The sequence below is a fragment of the Nicotiana tabacum genome, chromosome 6 (genome assembly GCF_000715075.1).
Source record: "Nicotiana tabacum cultivar K326 chromosome 6, ASM71507v2, whole genome shotgun sequence".
NCBI classification, from domain to species: domain Eukaryota; kingdom Viridiplantae; phylum Streptophyta; class Magnoliopsida; order Solanales; family Solanaceae; genus Nicotiana; species Nicotiana tabacum.
The window spans coordinates 142,747,972-142,769,434 of record NC_134085.1 but is presented as its reverse complement, the minus strand read 5'-3'; the positions used below and the strand labels follow the sequence as shown (position 1 = coordinate 142,769,434).

At 37.8% G+C, this 21,463-nt stretch overlaps 1 long non-coding RNA gene across 1 annotated transcript; it reads left to right on the top strand.

Moving 5' to 3' along the window:
• Positions 1-9,904: 9,904 nt before the first annotated feature.
• LOC142181884 (uncharacterized) lies at positions 9,905-20,965 on the top strand. Its single transcript, XR_012710790.1, has 2 exons — positions 9,905-10,645; positions 19,192-20,965. It is a non-coding gene; the product is annotated as an uncharacterized LOC142181884 (long non-coding RNA).
• Positions 20,966-21,463: the final 498 nt, after the last annotated feature.

Sequence of the window (21,463 nt, the reverse complement as noted above, 5' to 3'; positions counted from 1 at the left end):
GAGAATATCTGTTAGGTAGTAAACTGTTAGTTAAGAAATTAGGTCTTTTTTGCTCAAACGTAAAAGTCAGTAGTTCTTAAATCAAATGCAGACAACAAAAAAAATATATTTTTGAGGTGGGAGGTGCTGGGCATTGGTTTAATAAAATTTCATTCTCTATACTTGATTTTTATTTCCATAAACTGTTTCAATAGTTTTTCTTCATAAAGCTCCCAAAAAAAAGGCAACTACAAAATTTTCTTGGTAAGAATTCATTTACTAATCTTTGATTTTTTTCAGTGATATCCATCTTCTGTAATTATTTTTAGAGATTTGATTTGGCGTAATGGCTTCCTAGCCACTTAAACTTGTAGGGCTTTTGAAAGCCGATACACGAACTTTGAATTTTCCCATTTGAATACTCCAACTTGACAAAATGGTAATAATAAACACATCCACCAAAGCGTGTATATCAATTGCGCTGACATGTACAACACATCATGCTAAGCTATTTATTACTTGCCATGTGTTATTTGTGGGTCCCATTTTTAAATACAAAATCAGAAAAAAAAAGTTACAAAAACGACATGTAGCGCGGTTTGCAACGTGCATCAAAAACGACAAGTGTACGACAATCGTGACTTGTTCCAGAAATAAATCCATAAATAAATAAAAGCGGTTATAAAGTTAAAAATGCACAATAGGTTTAAAACATGTAATAAATCAGATAATTAAGCCAATTATTAATAATTGAGCGACCGTACTAAAACTATGGAACTCGGGAGTGCCTAACACCTTTTCCCCGGTTAATAGAATTTCTTACCTAATTTTCTGGTTTCGCAGACTTTAAACGGAGTCAAATTTCCTCGATTTGGGATTTAAAATAAACCGATGACTTGGGACACCATAAATTATTCCAAGTGGCGACTCTGATTAAATAAATAATCCCATTTTGATTTATGTCACTTTAATTGGAAAAACTCCCTTATATCCCCCTCGGGTAAAAGGAGCTGTGACAGTGTGTACACCAACTCAGTAAGTAGCAATAATAAATAAGGAACTGAAGATAGTGACGAGCTACACAGTTTTAGTTCATTTTCAATAATTTTAGAAAGGAAAATAGTCATGCTTCCCAAATTCTGGAAAATTCAAGTCAAATCAGTTTATTTTAGTCAAGTTGAAGTAAAACCAGATAAGAATATCTTTCAACAGTTTTCAAAACATGGATATAAGGCAACTGTGTGCATCAATAATATAATCATATACTGCCTCTCAGGCAATCATCTCTCAGTCCTCCCAATCACTCCAACCCCACAATCACTCATTCCTCCCAGTCACTCATTCCTCACAATCACTCAACACTTAGCACTCGGCTCTCGGCTCTCGGCACTCGCACTCAGTCATCAATCTCTCCAGTTTCTCGGGCTCTCAGATGTCAGGAAAACCAGCCCAAATAGCAATAACAGGATGTATAGAATAGAATAACAGAGATTGAGATATGATATGCGAGTAAAAACTGTGAATGAGTACAAATAGCATTTAACAGGCAATTCAACATGTAACGAGGCCCCTACAGGACCCAAAAGTGCCAACATATAGCCTAAATATGGTTTCTAACATGATTTATAGTCAACCTTTCATAACACATAGAGAGCATATAGCTAACAACAAGTTGTTCAACTTTACAGTTCTACGAGACGGTCCAAGTCACAGTCCCCTCGGTGCACGCCCACACGCCCATCACCTAGCATGTGAGTCACCTCCAAAATAGTCACAAGACACAATGTCCAGGGTTTCATACCCTCAAGACCAGATTTACAACTGTTACTTACCTCAATCCGAGTGAAATCCTACTCCGTGATGCCTTTGCCTCTCGAATCGGCCTCCAAATACCCCGAATCTAGCCACAAGCAGTACATTACCATTAATATATGCTAAAGGAATCAATTGCACAAGAAAACTACTAAATTAGACTCAAAACCCGAAATTGGCTCAAACTCGGCCCCTGGGCCCACGTCTCGGAATCGGACAAAATTCACAAAACTAGAAATCCCATACACTCACGAGTCTACCCATACCAAATTCATCAAAATCTGACACCAAATAGCCATTCAAATCCCCAAAATCATCTCTCCAATTCCTAAGCCTCAAACCCTCAAATTACACCTCAAAAACACGCCAAACAGTTGGGAAAGTTACTGGGGAAACATAATTATTGAATTGAAATGATCAATAGGAACTTACCTCAAGAATTTCCTTCAAAATCCTCTCAAAAATCTCCAAAACAGAGCTAAAAAATGTTAGAAGTTTGAAAAATCCCGGAACACTCGTTTTTGAACCCTTTTTATACTGCCCAGTGATGCCTTCATCGCGAACGCGATCTTCCGCTCGCGTTCGCGTAGACCATTCTGACTGCCCCTCAATTTACTCTTCGCGAACGCGAAGCTTTGATATCTCAAACAATTGTGAATGCGGCCACCCCTCGCGAATGCATAGACCAAATAGATGGGATTCCCAGCTGCCTCTTCTTTTCTTCGCGAACGTGATACTTCACTCGCGTTCGCGATGCACTCTACTCCTGAACCTTTGCGAACATGTCTCTTCCTTCACGAATGCGAAGAATAATTCACCCTAGATCTCCAGATGCTCTTTGTGAACGCGAGACCTGCCTCGCGAACGCGTAAGATGAAACCAGCAACAACAAAATACCAACAGATCAGCCAACATCCTAAGGCCAAAAATGATCCGTTAACCAGCTGAAACTCACCCGAGGCCTTTGGGACCTCAACCAAAAATACCAACACATCCCATAACATCATACAAACTTATTCGAACCTTCGAATCACTCAAAACAACATCAAAACACCAAATTACACTCGGATTCAAGCCTAAGAACTTCTAAACCTCTAAATTCCACAAACGATGTCGAAACCCGCTAAACCACGTCTGAATGACCTCAAATTTTGCACAAAAATAAAAAATGACACCACGAACCTATTCCAGCTTCCAGAATTCCATTCCGACCCCGATATCAAAATTTCCACTACCGACCAAAATTGCCAAAATTCTAACTTTTGCGAATTCAAGCCTAATTCTATCACGGGCCTCCAAATCACATTCCGAACGTGCTCCCCCATCCAAAATCACCTAACGGAGCTAACAGAACCATAAAAATTCAAATCCGAGATTGTTTACACATAAGTCAACATTCGGTCAACTTTTCCAACTTAAATTCCTCCTAAGAGACTAAGTGTCTCAATTTACTCCAATACCACTCCGGACCTGGACCAACTGACCCGGTAAAACATAATACAACTGAAGAATATAAATGAAGCAGAATATAGGGAACGGGGCTATAACTCTCGAAACGACCGGTCGAGTTGTTACATCCTAAGTCCAAAATCACTACCCGAGCCTATCGGAACCATCGAAACTCCAATCCGAGGTCAAATACTCAAAAGTCAAATCTTGGTCAATTCTGTCAACTTCAAGCTTCTCAAATGAAAGTCACTTGTAAAAATCCTTTCCGAACTTCTCAAAAACTCGAACCGATGATACACGCAAGTCATAATACACTGTGTTAAGCTACTCGTCACGTCATACTGCTGAACCGAACGCAATTGCAAAAAACGACCAGTCGGGTCGTTACATCCTCCCCCACTTAAACATACATTCATCCTCGAACGTACCCGGAGTCATTCCAAAACCATCAAACCACTGCATGAGCTCACCATACATACACCCGAGGGTGATTCCCCATCACCCAAACTAATGTAGGACTGACAACATAATTTAACTGAAGATCTCACTTCATCCTTAGTCCATAACCTTAAGACAGAACCTAAATCTCAACATCTGAAATTCATCATAGGACTCGAATCTCGCATCATCACATTGTATAAACCTGAACAAGCCGAATCGAGTCATAATTCCAACCCAGGGTACAATTACATGATGTTCCACACAACTCAAGTGCCCGTAGGAATAACCTCTTACCACCATAACTGCCCAAATAATATTTTGGATGTCGATAATACACTTCACATTGAATAGAACCTTGTTCCAGACTTCCACAACACTGCCCATGATAAAGAAACATGTGAGAACCCATAACCACCCATGAAGTCAACAAGTCAAGAAGCTCTTTTGTCCATCAAGGGCCATTGCCCAGATCTTAGCAGAAATAGTCTCATACTTCCAAACACTCCTCACCCAATACAATAGTGCAAATCACAGGTCTAAGAACCTCATCTCATCCAATACAAGCAGCCAACTGACAACTCATCACGGAACCACACGGATTCTCACACCACACATCTCTTACACCAACTCAGCAGTAACCCAGTTATGCAGTACAAATAGAAGGAAAACAAGCTATGAGGATTATCTAACAAGTAAAACATGTGTAAAAACAAAAGTACAGTTTCATTAAATCATCCCACAGAGGGAAAACAAAACACCAAATAAACTCAAGTATAGGGTATCTCATATAACATCCGCTGCGGCATGCAGTCCGCTCCCAAATACTCGTCAAGCCAAAGTGCTCGAATTTACTGCTCACATTAATACTGATATCAAGAACAGTAGAGTGCACAAGTATAACTATGGTAAAAGGAATAGAAATAATAAAACATAGAAGAAAGCAAGCACAACTAAGGTGCAATGAGAAAATCAACATTACGAGGGTTATCTCACCCACATCGCCATAAAGCCTGAACGGAATTACAACATGCGTGGAGAATAATCATACAATCTCACAACCCATCACATAAGAGAGTAGCACATAACATAGGCCAGGGGAACAAATAATATCCATTCTTCCTAGTAACATAACCGTGATAACAATCTCACAAGAGTACCCAATCTTGATCTGCTATAAAATACACATTCTCGTTGAGCTTTCAGAAAACCCCTAACCAAATCCTGATTCTTCCCAATTAGGTAAATATCCTTCCAAAAGTCCATAGCAACCTATCGATAGTGTATGCTATCAGTTACCCCATTCTCACATGCCTTCACAATCCGCAAATAAGAAATAGCCGGCATACGGGGACATCTAGCCCCAAAACCTCAAGAATACCAAAATTTTCATACCCCAACTCAACTACACTAATCGAATGGCTGATACATCAGTCACACCCTATCATCTTGCTGAAGCACCTATATAGATTTTTCGGCCGCGTAACCAAACCTGAACCTCAAAATCCTCAAAATCCAGTAATTACCATGCCACTAGCCACGCACCCGCAACTCAAAACTCAAGGTCCCTTCCAAAATGCACGCTCATCACATATGCTATCCAATAATGCCAACATTCTATTAACTTCTTATATCCATCCAAGAGAAAACCATAATGTATAACATATTCCTTATGCCTATAGTAGCCAGCCGACTCAAGCCATTGCCGAAACCATCGAGACCTCTCCGAGATTCGCTCGCGTGCAACTAAGCTATTAGGACCACATCTCCCCAACTCAACTAAATCACACAAACAGTCCAACCCAAGAGTACTGCCACAAATGCTAGTAGGGAATTGCTATTCAAAATGACTAATTACTTCCATTGCTATGCTGACCTAACACTGAAGCAGACCCATTTCTTCGGATACTCTTTAATTTTTCCTCTAGGGTAATACTTCTCCCTGTCGATATACAATGATTTCAATCAAAGTCCAAATGCAGATAATCCTAGCATGAACCACATAGCCCAGAAGCTCATAAACCACCGCATTTCCTCTGAAGCACCCTGTACTTCCGCAACTACGATGCCCATGCTGAATAGACCTTCTGTGAATTTGAAGTTGTTTCTTCGACTCCCCTTGATACTGAAATGTAAATCCATTAATGACATAGAAACACCGTAAGCCCCAATATCATCCCATGCAAGATCTCTAACCTTAGTCATATACAAATTTCAGGAATTTTCCAATACTACATATATACATACCTCAAGCCAAAACTGATGTAAATCTGACTCTGCAATCCAAATGCCGCTAGTGGACTCCCCACTTGGCGCGAAGCCATAGAAAATAACATCTGATGATCCACAACACTAACCTTCACAACTCGCACAACACCAGTCATTAGGTACTCCAAGTCATCTACTAAGCGCACGTCCATTTTCGTAATAGTCAAACTCGCTTCCTTCAATGCCTTGAATGATAACATGTACCTTTCACTAAGTAGAAATCTCATACAAACCATATAGTCTCCAATACCACCAACTATACTCAATCAACATCCACCTCATGACCCCACCACAATCTCTACGACCAATCAACCAATTAAACCTTTCCAAGCTCGTACTCATCCACCAGATACCGAAACCTGCTGTACCTCCATGTGAACAATTGAATAGTCCTTTAATACCTTTGTATCTTCAGTCTGGACGACATGTTGAGACAATATTTGAGCATCCCTGGCTCCCTCGTAGCCTATTTGTAGCATCACGAACCACTGGCGCCTAGCGGATACTGAGAGCGCAATATCATACACGAGTGGATGTAAAGGAACATAATATATGCTTCAAGCTGAATCAATGTCGCACGATAAGGAATGAAAGTGGTAGAATTTCCTAATAGTTTTTGTAACCTTTCGAAGATAAGTACAAACGCCTCCGTACTGATCCGCAAAACTTTACTAAACCTGTTTATGACTCATAGCACCTATGAACCTAGAGCTCTGATACTAACTTGTTACGACCCAAAATCCCTCTAAAGGAGTCGTGATGACACCTAGTCTCTAAAACTAGGTAAGCCTAACATTAACAGAAAACACGACAATATTTACTAACTTCGAAATAGATATCTCTATACAATTTATAATACCAAAACCGGTAGTACAAGTCATAAGTCTTTTTAGGAGTAGTTATACATATTGAATACATCACTATTCTAGAACAAAAGGAAACAATGGAAATAAATACAATAGAAGGTGACTCCAAGGCCTGCGAATGCAGTAGTAGGTTTACCTTGAGTCTCCACAGCAATGATCTGCACAGCCACTAACGATCGAATACTTGGATCTGTACAAAAATGTACAGAAGTGTAGAATGAGCACACCATAATGGTGCCCAGTAAGTATCAAGACTAACCTCGGTGGAGTAATGACGAGGAATAGTCAAGACACCTACTGGTCTAATAAACTAAACAGGATATGACATAAAGCTAAAAAGATAAAGATAACGAAGTAATGCCAATAGTAAGGAGAAATCAAACTACAAACAATAGAGATGATAAGGGGAAACATGGATGGTAACAAAAACAATAACCAAGTAATTACACATCAACATATTTGGGATACAGACAAGTAAAAAATGTGCTCAAGTAAGGAAAGCGATGTCAACTCAACCAATCGCATCGTTTCTAATACACAAATTCCAACAATTCCGATTCTCGTAACCTCATATCATAATCACAAGTTCCAAACCTTTAACATACATGGGACCTTATGCCCACATATTTTCATCTCACTTTGCATGACAAAATCCACGTGCTACTCAATACATAATATCCGTGACAAACACTAATTAAGATGTTCAAGAAGTTCTATTTATATATCATAAAGTAAATTTACAGTTTCTAGACCAAATAGGAAACCAACGAGAAAAGATGAAGTTATTTTTCGAAATCATTTGAGTGAAGAAAATAACATTTTCAAATAAAAATACAACATCGAATAAGCTATTGCCTTTAATATAAGATTAATTAAATAAAAACTTAATAGCAATTCCTTTTTAAGTAAAATACAACCTCAGACAGGTTAAGGAGATTTAGTTGAGAAACCAATTGAAATAAATATAACAATTATTAGAATTAGTAATACTAAAATATATACGGCGAGTTCTAATTTAAAAGTCATACAAGGTAGCATAATATTAATTTCTTTATTTTAAATCACTATATTACTAACAACTCAACAGTGCGAGGGGTAATGACTCAACATAGTATATTCACCTTGAAAATCAATTTACAGGAATAACAGTATTAGGAAAAGATCTCAGGAAATGACGGCAAGGCAATAATGTCAATGATAATGACTAAATCCTCGAAAGACAGTGAAAACCGGAAAATACAAATTCTCAGAATTTTGTACGAAGGAACTGAAAACAATACAATAAAATAGGGAATACAGAATACACAAATATGTTGCGGCGTGCAACCCGATCCCACCATATAATATCAATATCATAATTCATCTTTATTTCACCATATCAATCCACTCTTATTTCACCTATTGCGGCATGCAACCCGATCCCACCATACAATAAACATCAATATCATAACAATAAACATAACATGTTACGACGCGCAACCCGATCCCACCATATAATCTCAATATCATAATTTACCCTTATTTCCACATAACAATTCACCCTCATTTCACCTGTTGCGGCAATCAACCCGATCCCATCGTATAATAATAATAATATCACAATATAAATGTGCTCTCTTATTCCACCGCCCCCCTATTTCACTTGTTGTGGCATGCAACCTGATCCCCCATACAATAATTTAAATCAATAACAATAATTCAACAACTCAATTACAAGAATTTCTACAACCAAGAGTATGAGTACACGATAACAAGAGAACCACGTAAAAATCAAAGGAATACAACAACCTTTAGGAAACAACAAGACATGTAAGACACGTGATAACTACGCAGACCATCACAACAATTTGGACATATAGCATATATGCACAGAATCATGGAGGAACTCACAATTAAGAAGTAAACAAACAACAAGGAAGGCAATAACTTTAAATAAGGCAAATAAGGCCAAACAACGAGCAAGAGCTAAACAAGTGCTAACAATATCATATAGAGCATGTAAGTGTAGCCTAACAACAAGATACCACATATTATGACAAATTGATCAAAGGCATGGAAAAAGACTAGACAATCTAACCAGTCAACACCACATATAAACTGTGTACCCACTCGTCACCTTCCTTACACATCTTTCACATATCAATATAGCACAATTGACTCAATTCCTAAGGGGTGGTTTTCTCCACACAAGGTTAGACAAGAAACTTACCTTAATTTTACCAACTCAATACTCAATTTAGCTTTTCCTTTACCAATTCACCATCGCTCGGCCCAATCTAGCCAAAGACGCCTTAAATACATCAAACATTGTAGGAGAAAATAATTTTAATTAACAAAGCTATGATCCTTGTACAATTTACAAAAGGTCAACAAAAGTCAACTCCCCAGACCCGCACCTCAGAACCCGACAAAATTTATAAAACCCGAAAACCCATTCTAATACGAGTTCAACCGAACAAAAAATATCAAGTTTCGATATCAATTCGTCCTTCAAATTATCATTTTTCATTTTTGAAAGATTTTACAATTTTCCCCAAATTTTCCTTTAGATAATTAGGCCAATTAATAATAGTTGAGCGACCGTGCTAAAACCACGGAATCCGAGAATGCCTAACGCCTTCTCCCGGGTTAACAGAATACCTTACCCGGTCTTCTGTGTTCGCGGACCATAAATAAGAGTCAATTTTCCTTGATTTGGGATTTAAATTAAACCGGTGACTTGGGACACCATAAATTATCCCAAGTGACGACTCTAAATAAATAATAATAATCCCATTTTAATTATATCACTTTAATTGGAAAAACTCCCCTATCCCCCTCGAGGTATAAAAAGGAGGTGTGACAGCTCTGGCGACTCTGCTGGGGACAAGAACCCAGAACTTATGGTTCAGGGTTCAGAATTCGAGCTTAGAATAACTGTTATACTTGGCTGTATTTATTATCTAATTTTTACATTTTTGAGCCTAATGTGATAAATGCTGCCTTTTACCGCTTTGATATTGTTTGAACTGTATATAAATTATTACGAAACCCTCCTCTCTCTGAGTCTTCTAAATCATCTGGGAAGTGTGCACTTCGTGTGACTTATTTTCTGTTAGAGTCATATCCCAATTTTAGAATGAGGTTCGGACAAGTTGCAAAGCCGGTAAAGCTTCTGTATTCCCTGTATGCTGCCCCCCTCGGCTCGAGCTGTCCGCTCGGGTAAGCCAAATATAGAACAATACACCCAGGTTTTAAACCTAGAATAACATAGCCTCATGTCGGATCCCTACTAGGAACGCTTGTTTGCATCACGTGCATTTGACTTTGGGGACTCATACCTCCTACACTCTAAGATATAGACACACTAGAGACCTAGTATAGACATCAAATCCTTCACACAAAAACAGACCCCTCCTCTCTAAAGAGGACCAACGCAGTTCCTCCTCCATCAAGGGCTCTCTTTCTCTCTGAATACAAAAATCAGAACCCTTCCCCTTAGAGACCAAAACGGCGCACCTCTCTGGTCTTCAACAAAAGGAACGAACACCCTCCCCTTCTTCTCCTCCATTCCCCCTCTCCTTCTTCATTCTTCTCTCACTTTCACAAACAGAAACATTTGGATTTAAATATACGAAATTTCAAATCTAAAAAAAAGAAGAACTCCGAATATCAAAAAGAAAACAATGAAAAGGAAGATTTAAAGATGGTTTCAGGTTTTCATTCAATTGCTGCATATTTTCTGCGATTTCTCTAAGTGGTTTGAGTTGTTGAAGTTTTCAAATCTGCTAGATCTGTTTGTTTTGGGAGCTGCTGGGTTATCTGGTTTTTGGAGCTGTAGACTTGCGCTCTAGGTACTCCTCTTGGCTTCCCTGCTTCGTGTAATATTTGTGGTTAATAGAAGGTCATCCGTAAGTTGTAGCAACATATTTGTCTTCAAATCTGAGACCTCTCTACTTCTTACCTGTTATTGTTTGGGTTCATTATTAAAATAATTTGTTGCAATGTGTATGAACATACAGCTGCTGAGATTTAGTAGTAAAATCATGACTTAAAAATAATTAGTAAATTTGTTGAATGAATTTGTACATATTAGATTCTGGAAGTGTAATTTTGAGAATATCTGTTAGGTAGTAAACTATTAGTTAAGAAATTCGGCCTTTTTTGCTCAAATGTAAAAGTCAGTAGTTCTTAAATCAAATTCAAACAAAAAAATATATTTTTGCAGTGGGAGGTGCTGGGCGTTGGTTTAATAAAATTTCGTTCTCTAAACTTGATTTTCATTTTCATAAATTTTTTCAATAGTTTTTCTTCATAAAGCTCCCAAAAAAAGGCAACTGCAAAATTTTCTTGGTAAGAATTTATTTACTAATCTTTGGTTTTTTCAGTGATTTTATCTTCTGTAAATTTTTTAGAGATTTGATTTCGTTGTCCATTTGCAAGTGTTATTGTCGGAGATTTGATTTCGTTTGTCCATTTACAAATGCTATAACCAACTCTTCATCTCTATACTTCCTTCCACAAATTCCATTTTCCATGACTCATGGCCTCACAATAATCTCAAATTAGATTAGGGAATAAATCACAAACATCGTAGCTTGCTTTAGGCACGATTAATAATAAACATTGTAACCATAGGTACGGTTCCCGTGGCATGGTCACGACACATAAATCCCAATTCGGGTGTGCATTTCATGTGACCCGACCATAACTTCGAACAATAATTAAAATAAACATGTTGTAAATCGCGGGTGAATTTCATGTAGCGCGGTTTGCAACGTGTATAAAAAACGACAAGTGTATGATAATCGTGACTTGTTCCAGAAATAAATCCATAAATAAATAAAAGCGATTATAAAGTTAAAAATGCACAATAGGTTTAAACACATGTAATAAATCAGATAATTAGGTCAATTATTAATAGTTGAGCAACCGTGCTAAAACCACGAAACTCGGGAGTGCCTAACACCTTTAGCCGGGTTAATAGATTTCCTTACCCAGTCTTCTGGTTTAGCAGACTTTAAACGGAGTCAAATTTCCTCGATTTGGGATTCAAAATAAACCGGTGACTTGGGATACCATAAATTATTATGAGTGGCGACTCTGATTAAATAAATAATTCCATTTCGATTTATGTCACTTTAATTGGAAAAACTTCCTTATATCCCCCTCGGGTAAAAAGGAGGTGTGACAGCTCTGACGACTCTGCTGGGGAAAAGAACCCAGAATCTCTGGTTTAGGGTTCATAATTCGAGCTTAGAATAATTATTATAGTTGGCTTTGTTTATTATCTGATTTTTACGTGTTTCAGCTTATGTGCTAAATGCCGTTTTTTACCTCTTTGATATTGCTTGAACTGTATATAAATTGTTACGAAACCCTTCTTCTCTCTTAGTCTTCTAAATCTTCTAGGAAGCGTGCGCTTCGTGTGAATTCTTTTCTGTTAGAGTCATATCCCAATTTTAGAACGAAGTACGAATAAGTTGCAAAGCTAGTGAAGCTTTTATATTCCCGATACTCTGCCCCCCTCCCCCCGTCTTGAGCTGTCCACTCGGGTAAGCCAGGTCTAGAACAATACACCCAGGTTTTAAACCTAGAATAACACAGCCTCATGTCAGATCCCTAGTAGGAACGCTTGTTTGCATCACGTACATTTGACTTTGGGGACTCAATACACGGGTTGGGTCCATCTAGGACAGGTGTACCAAAATTAAAAAGACTATCCTGATGCATCTTACGTGCTACTTGCGCATTTATTTGCTTCGGCTTGCATGTTGATTGGCTTCTAGAATAGGGAAAGAAAAAAATCAAAATAAGCGAGAGGTAGGTATTTGGAAAATTTTAAAACTTTGTCAAAATTTTGAAAAAAAAGAAAGAAAGAAAATAAGCCAAAGTTTTCAAAGGTCATGTTTCCCTGTTCCGTCAAAACTGACCGAACTACGCCGGTCTGCTTCTCACTGGATGTGAGATACGTAGGAAAACCTCATCGGCTCCCCAAATTTCAAAAACAAATCCAAAAATATTTTCCTTTAATTCCTTCTTTAAAAGCATTTCCTTAGAAAATTCAGAAAAAAAATATAAAATATCTTTAAACTCAAAAAATAATTTCCTTCTTTCTGAAGTCTTTCATATGGAAAAAGAAATAAAACGAAAAATCAAAATTCAAAATGCGGGTTTTCTTTATTTTGAAGTATTTTTCTCAAAATTTTAAAAAAAAGAACCCAATTTTTTTTTTCCTTCTTTAAAAGTCTTTCTTTCGTAAATGTCATAAAATTTTAAAAAAATTGAGGTCCAAAAATATTTTCATTTTTCTTTAGAAGTACCTTTGTAAATTTAAAAACAAAAAAAAAAACTCAGAAATCCAAAATATTTTCTTATAAGTCCTTCTTTCAAAAATACAAATCAAACAAAATCCAAAAAATATTTTTTACCTTTTTTAGAAGTCTTTTCCCAAAAAACAAAAGCAAAATCAAAAAGCCAAAATGTATTTTCTTTCTTATTTAGAAGTCTTTTTTTCAAAAATTCTCAAAAAAAAAACAATTCAAAATCCAAAAAAAAAATCTTTCTTCTTTAGAAGCCTTTCTTTCAAAAATTTCAAAAAAAAAAAATCAAAAATCAAAATAAAAAATTCAAAAATATTTTCTTTCCTCTTTAATAGCCTTTCTTTCGAATATTCAATAAAAAACAAAATGCAAAAAAAAAAGGAGATTTTCTTTTTAAATGCTTTCATTGTTTGAGTGTTATAAAAACTAAAAGAGAGAGTTAGTTTATTTATTCCATTCCTAATTTTCCCAAACTACACAAGATCTGATTCATGCGGCGTCATGATACGTAGACAATCCCCATCGGATTTGATCATAGCCATAAAATTAATTGAGCGAAAAAATAAACTGAAAAAAAAGAGAAAGAAAAATTGAGTGGAAAAAGAGAAAAGAAAAAAGAGAGTGCCAAAATAAAAGACCAACAAAAACAAAACGAAAATCATGAGTGATTTGAGCGAAGCAAAAATGAAAAAAAAAAGTGCAGAAAAGGGGTTAGTTAAGGCCGGGATGGAACATGCAACTCGTTCAAACACATAGTAGAAACGTTTAATTGTTTAGGTGCATTGCATCCCAATATGCGATTTCCTATTTGCTAAGCGTCTCAAAACTAACAAGGTTGTTGGATGTGTAAATTAGTCAGGTTCTGTTCAGGTGGTTAGTTTTGTTGGTAATCTGGCTTCCCATCCTTACTTCACAAGATCCAAAGGAAAGGTTCCTATGGCCTTTGAAAGCCATCTACAAATCATCGATCTTGAGTATAGCCCATCACCGGCTATTCCCCAACCAGAATTAGCAGCTGCTGAAGAGAATAGGATGTTGCTTCTCCGCATATTGGAAATGTGGGCCGCCTGGTCTTAGGGAACCGCCAAGTGCAATCCCTGGGTTCCCTGAATTGATCCCCAGGTCAGGTGAGGTTACGAATGCCCCTGTGCCCAGCCCGCTCATCCCATCTGGGCACCCTCTAATGCCGTCCAATGTACCTAGCATACCTTCTGTGGTTCGCCCCCAAGCGCCAGTTTCCCGGGCACCTCCAATATTGTTCTCTGTAGCACCAGTCTGCACCAGAGCAAAAACAAATTTACTATGGCCGTATATTGAGCCTCCAATGTTCACCTTTCAGGGTCCATATTTTCAATCAGAAATAACATATGTGACCCCGTACTCTTTCACTCAACCTCCGCAACATGATCTCTCGGTGGAGAAAGAAAAGGTTGTTAAAAATCCCGAGCAAGAGGAAATGGCTCAGAAGATGAAGAGCCTGGAACAAAGCCTGAAAAACATGCAAGGTTTGAGTGGCCAAAAGAGTATCTCATACTCTGACCCATGTATGTTCCTCGATGTTCGTCTGCCAGCTGGCTTCAAGATGCCAAAATTTGAAAAGTATGACGGGCACGGAGACCCAGTCGCTCACCTGAAACGATATTGTAACCAATTGAGAGATGCTGGTGGAAAAGAGGAGTTGCTAATGGCCTATTTTGGGGAAAGCCTTACCAGAATCGCTTCTGAGTGGTATACAGGTCAAGAAATTACCCATTGGCACATATGGGATGATATGGCCCGAGATTTTATCCGCCAGTTCCGGTATAATGTGGACATCACTCCTGATAGAAACCTTTGTTCAATTTGAAAAAGAAAACCGCGAAAAGCTTCCGCGAATATGCTGTCAAATGGCGTGAGCAAGCCGCCAAGGTAAAGCCTCCAATGGACGAAATTGAAATGGTCACGGTCTTTCTACAAGCCCAAGAGGCAGACTACTTCCAGAACATGATGTCCTCTATGGGTAAGACGTTCACTGAGGCTATCAAAATTGGGAAATGGTTGAAAATGGTTTAAAAACAGGTCGAATCTTGAGTCATGCTGCTTTTAATTCCACCTCACATGCTATTCAAAATGGTTTAGAGCATTTGACAAATGGAAACGGGAGTGAAGAAGGAGCCATGATGGCTTTCAGTTCGAGGGGGCCGGCAGGTCATTCAACCAATCATATATGCTTCCTTAGGTTCCTCAACACTATTATCCCCATCAAAATGCTGCTCATGCCGTGGTACCGCCTCCCTATGAGGTGATGAATGCGTAACCTTACAACCTTACATGCGGCCACAATATTATACACAAAACTGAGCTCCACCTCCCAGAAATGCCCATCCTTACCAAGCTCCATATAATCCCCAATCAAATGTTCCCCACTACAATGATCTCCCAAAAGAGCCTTTCAAAAAGAACCAGTTCACCCCTATTGGTGAATCGTATTCAGGCTTGTTCCAAAAGCTAATCAGGCTAAATCTATTGTAGCCAGTGGCCCCGAACTGACTGAACCTCGAGTCCCCCTCGCACCGAGCTGATGCTAGATGTGAATACCACTCTGGAGCAGTGGGACACAGTACAGAGGACTGTTGGACCCTCAAAAGGGATTTTGAAGATTTGGTTGAAGCTGAAAGAATTATTTTTCGGGACAAAAAGGCTCCTGATATGACGAATAATCCGTTGCCTGCTCACAACACCGGGTTAATAGTCGAAATTATTTGTGAAGATGAGGAATTTAATCCAGTACTGAAGGCCATTGAAGCCATTGATGAGGCAGAAGAAAAGTCGGAAAGCAGTCGCCAAGCTTGAAAGTTCCCCATCAGACGGGAGTTTCGGTAGCCAGTCTTGCTATCCTTTCCGCATTCGGATTATTTCAGGGTGTGATCCGAATGTTTTACTTTATTGTCTTACTTTCCGATGTAAACCCTTCTATCTTTAAAATTCAAAAATCGAAAAATAAATAAATCAAATCAAATGAAATTCTTCCAGGAATATCTCTCTTTTTAATCTTGTCATTTTTTATTTTCTTTTCACTTCTATTAAGTGCAGATTTCAATAACATGACATGCTTGCGGACTTCATGCCCAGATCCTAAAACACTGTTAGACTTCAAAATAATGAATCAAGAATCAGAATGCAATGAAGATAGGTTTAAGAAAATAAAACAAAGAATCAGAACAACTAACGGAAAATTGGCTCCAGATTGGAAAGATCCACACATGGTAACTCACAAGAGTACCGCCAAAAGAGAGCATTGTACCTGGGAAACGTCAAAGGAAGTATCCCAGAAACAAATATCAACGCAGGTTCAATCAAAAGGTACTATATTTGATCCTTTATACAACATTAATACTCCGATTGGAATGACGAAGGCTTCATTCTCGCTACCCAAACACCATTAACCCTTTTGTAAACCATTTGAGCCAGTTACTCTTCTTTGATTATCTTTTTTGGAACCTGAAAGTGTTATTGAAAAAAAAAATGAAAAACAAAAAGATGAAAAAGGAGAAGAAAAAGAAAGATACAAAAAAAGGGGGAAGAAAAGACAAAATGAAATGAAAAATGAAAAAAAGAGAGAGGAAAAAGGAAAGGAAAAAGAAAGAGAAAAGAAAGAAAAACAGAAGAAAAACAAAGTTCCTGAACTACGTTCGACTTGATTCCGAAAAGATACGTAGGCAGCCTCTCTCTGGAGTTCAGTCACACCAAAATAAAAATCCAAATTCCCCCAAAAGTTGAAACTGGGGCAGAAGTTATAATGGTTCGGCGATGGTTTTGCCTGAAAGGTTCCAAAGTTGTAATTTAATCTAAATTCTTTTTACCCCAAATCATGTTCAAGTCCTTCCAATCAATCATTAAAGATGTTCAAAATTGGAGGATACAATTACTTGGATCTGGTACAACAAAATGAGAGAAATAAAATGAGAGAGTCTTATCAGTGACAATCCTCACGGGCACCGTAAGGCAATGGTAAGCAAAGAAATTAAAAATGAGAGAGTCTTGTTAGTGTAAACTCACAAAGAGCACTATAAGACGACGGTAAGAAGAGAAATGAGAGAGGTCAACTGGTGAAAACCCGCAAAAGGCGCCACTAATCGAAAAGAGGATCCTTACAACTATAGGCATCAACAGAGTCTTGGCAAGGTTCCTCGATTTCAAGGCAAAGTTGTGATGAATTTCTGAGAGTCGGACGGTTTACACAGATCAGGCATGCAGTCCAAAAGGCATGTCATGTTCATTGAAATCTGCATGCACTCCAGATCCTTCTTTCTTTTCCCCGAAAGGGATACCTCTCATCTAAGTCTATTTGTCCATTCCATTGTTTGTTTTCTTTTGTATCCCTTTCGGTCTAACTCTATTCGAAAATTAAGACAAATAAGGGATGGCAAAACTAATTTACAGGGCTCTCGCTTAATACAAACTAATATGCAAAAAAGGCACCCAGCCTCGTCAGGGGTATCAAGTCGACCTGGACTGGCCATGGCGGCCGATGCTTCGAATTCAAAACTCTTGGAAGGAAAAAATCAAATTGAAGTGCCTATAAAGGCAAATGAAGTTGAAAAGTTTGAGTCCTATGTGGCTAACCATCTTGGCAAAGGTTTGAAAAGCCAAGGCACCCAAATGCTCTGAAATTGAAATTGGGAGAAATAATCCAGAAATGAAAGGCCTATGAAGGTGAAATAAAGTTAGAAAAGGTTAAGTCCCACGCGACTAGTCGTTGCGACAAAGTTTGAGGAGCTAAAAGTTCCCAATGCTTCGAAATTTAAAAAAGAAAAGAAAAAAAGAAAAGAAAAACAACAAGTCAGAAGGGAATGGCCTACAGAGGGAAAATAAAGTCGAAAAGGTTGAGTCCTATCGACCAATCGTCATGGAAAAGTCTGGAAAAGCCAGAGTTTCTCCTGGGTCAGAAATGCAATCGATATTAAGGAAACAACCAGTTGTAGATGAAAGGGGCCTAGATCAAGTGGTTGAAATAATCAAGGCCACAAAACCAACCAGTGTTTCAAATTGACAAATTGTTCTTTGTTTGAAAAACAGGAAACAGGTGCAATGCACAAGCAACCTTGCAAGAAGCAGGTGCTACCAAAAAGAAACTGAGCAAGAGCTAAAAAATATCTTTGCAGCAATAACTCCAAAAAGGGAAGTCTCCTCCAAAATTCTTTCCCGCATTTACTCATTCTATGAAATTAAAAAAAAAGAGAAAAAATAATGATGAAAATGAAAAAAAAAATTCAAAATCATGGTACTATAGGGTCTCCAATCCCTAGCTACGTCTTTTCCAACATAGGGTATCACTCCCTAGTTGATGCCGGCATAACCCGGTGACTTTTCAAACATAGGATCCCACTTCCTAGTTGATGACGGCATAATCCGATGACTTTTAAAATATAGGGTCCAACTCCCTAGTTGATGCCGGCATAACCCGATGATTTTCCAATATAGGATCCCACTCCCTAGTTGATGCCAGCATAACTCGATGACCTTTTCAACATAGGGTCTCACCCCCTAGTTGATGCCGGCATAACCCGATGACTTTTCCAACATAGGATTCAACTCCCTAGTTGATGCCGGCATAACTCGATGATTTTCCAACATAGGGTCCCACTCCCTAGTTGATACCGGTATAACCCGATGACTTTTCCAACATAGGGTCCCACTCCCTAGTTGATGCTAGCATAACCTGATGACTTTTCCAACATAGGGTACCACTCCCTAGTTGATGCCGGCATAACCCAATGACTTTTCCAACATAAGGTTCCACTCCCGAGTTGATGCTGGCATAACTCGATGATTTTCCAACATAGGGTCCCACTCCCTAGTTGATGCCAGCATAACCTGGTGATTTTTCCAACCTAGGGTCTCCAACCCCTAGTTGATTTAGTTCAGATATAGGGTCTCCACTTCCTAATCTCTTTTTCTCAAGGATACTCAATCCTGACTTTTATTGCTTTCAATAAAGAAGTAGTTTAGAATTTTGTTACAAATAACTCACGAAATTTCCTAGTGAAAACTGGGGCAAAATATTTCGTTCGTCTTTTGTTTTGGTGTCTGAGCAGGTTATACCTTAAGACACAGGGTTCGAGACAACCGAAAGAAGAAGTCTCAGTCCAGAATAAAAGAAAAGAAGAAAAGAAAAAGAAGTGAACTCAAAGTGCAGAAGTGGAGAAAAGATGTGAACTGCTCAAGACATGATTGAAGTCGCAAACTTTGCATGTCCCACCTTGATCCGAGAAGCTGAAAAAGAATGAACCAGTACCTGCAGCTAACGAGCATCAAGATTCAGATCTTAGTCCTCATGAAGAACCATCCAAGACTCAAGATCAAGCTTCAGAAGACTTGTAGATAGGAATCTTGTAACTCGTAGCTGATAGACGTAGTTAGTCTTTTTCATTTTTGATGTTGGTGTAATAAGAAACTCAGCAAGCAGTAACAGCAGCAACAGCAGTAAAATCACAACTTCTCGGTAGTCCCAGCTACCAAAATTTCCAGAACTACACTGACCTGATTCCTTTATAGCCAAGGATATGTAGGCAACCTCCGAGCAAGGTTCGGTCAAAACTTTTTCAAAGTGCTTCCAAATGGAATATCCAACGGGCAAAAAATTGCTCATAATTGCTCACTTTATCTTTGCCTGAAAACTCTTCATGTTTCCGAGCAAAGAGGGGCAGCTGTGAGCACCCAATTTTTGCCCACATGAAAATTACTCCTAAAAATAGACCAAAAATAATTTTAATGGATTTTAAGAGTTTTTCTATATTTAGTTGCATTTCATGCATGTTTAATATTTTAAAATCATAAGAAAAATCATAAAAATTATCACATTTTTCGTTTCATGCCATCGTAGGTTTAATTTACATTTTTAGGAATTAACTATTCTTTAATAGTTAGAATTAATCCATAAAAATCAAACAAAATATTTTTAGATTTTACATGCATTTGTTAGTAGATAAATAGAATTATTTTTTGCTAAATTAGATTTAAGTTAGGTTTTAATTTAGGATTTAATTTGTTAGAACTTAAAATTAAAAGAAAAACAAAGAAAAAGAAGTAGATTTGGTCTGTCAATTTCGTCTGGGCCAGCTTAATTTGAAGCCCAAAAATCCCAAATTACCTAAGCCCATACCATCCCAACCCACTACCCAAATACCCATTCCCCTTTATTAAAATCATACCTCCTACACTCTAAGATATAGACACACTAGAGACCTAGTATAGACATCAAATCCTTCACACAAAAACAGACCCCTCCTCTCTAAAGAGGACCAACGCAGTTCCTCCTCCATCAAGGGCTCTCTTTCTCTCTGAACACAAAGATCAGAACCCTTCCCCTTAGAGACCAAAATGGTGCACCACTCTGGTCTTCAACAAAAGGAACGAACACCCTCCCCTTCTTCTTCTCCATTCCCCCTCTCCTTCTTCATTCTTCTCTCACTTTCACAGAAAGAAACATCTGGATTTAAAAATACCGAATTTCAGATCTAAAAAAGAGAAGAACTCCGAAAATCAAAAAGAAAAAGAAAATGACGAAAAGAAAGATTTAAAGTTGGTTTCGGATTTTCATTCAATTGCTGCACATTTTCTGGGATTTCTCTAAATGGTTTGAGCTGTTGAAGTTGTCGAATTTGCTGGATCTGTTTGTTTTTGGAGCTGTTGGGTTATCTGGTTAATGGAAGGTCATATGTAAGTTGTAACAACATATATGTCTTCAAATCTGAGACCTCTCTGCTTCTTACATGTTATTGTTTGGGTTCATTATTAGAATAATATGTTGCAATGTGTATGAACATATAGCTGCTGAGATTTAGTGGTAAAATCATGACTTGAAAATAATTAGTAAATTTGTTGAATGAATTTGTACATATTAGATTCTGGAAATATAATTTTGAGAATATCTGTTAGGTAGTAAACTGTTAGTTAAGAAATTAGGTCTTTTTTGCTCAAACGTAAAAGTCAGTAGTTCTTAAATCAAATGCAGACAACAAAAAAAATATATTTTTGAGGTGGGAGGTGCTGGGCATTGGTTTAATAAAATTTCATTCTCTATACTTGATTTTTATTTCCATAAACTGTTTCAATAGTTTTTCTTCATAAAGCTCCCAAAAAAAAGGCAACTACAAAATTTTCTTGGTAAGAATTCATTTACTAATCTTTGATTTTTTTCAGTGATATCCATCTTCTGTAATTATTTTTAGAGATTTGATTTGGCGTAATGGCTTCCTAGCCACTTAAACTTGTAGGGCTTTTGAAAGCCGATACACGAACTTTGAATTTTCCCATTTGAATACTCCAACTTGACAAAATGGTAATAATAAACACATCCACCAAAGC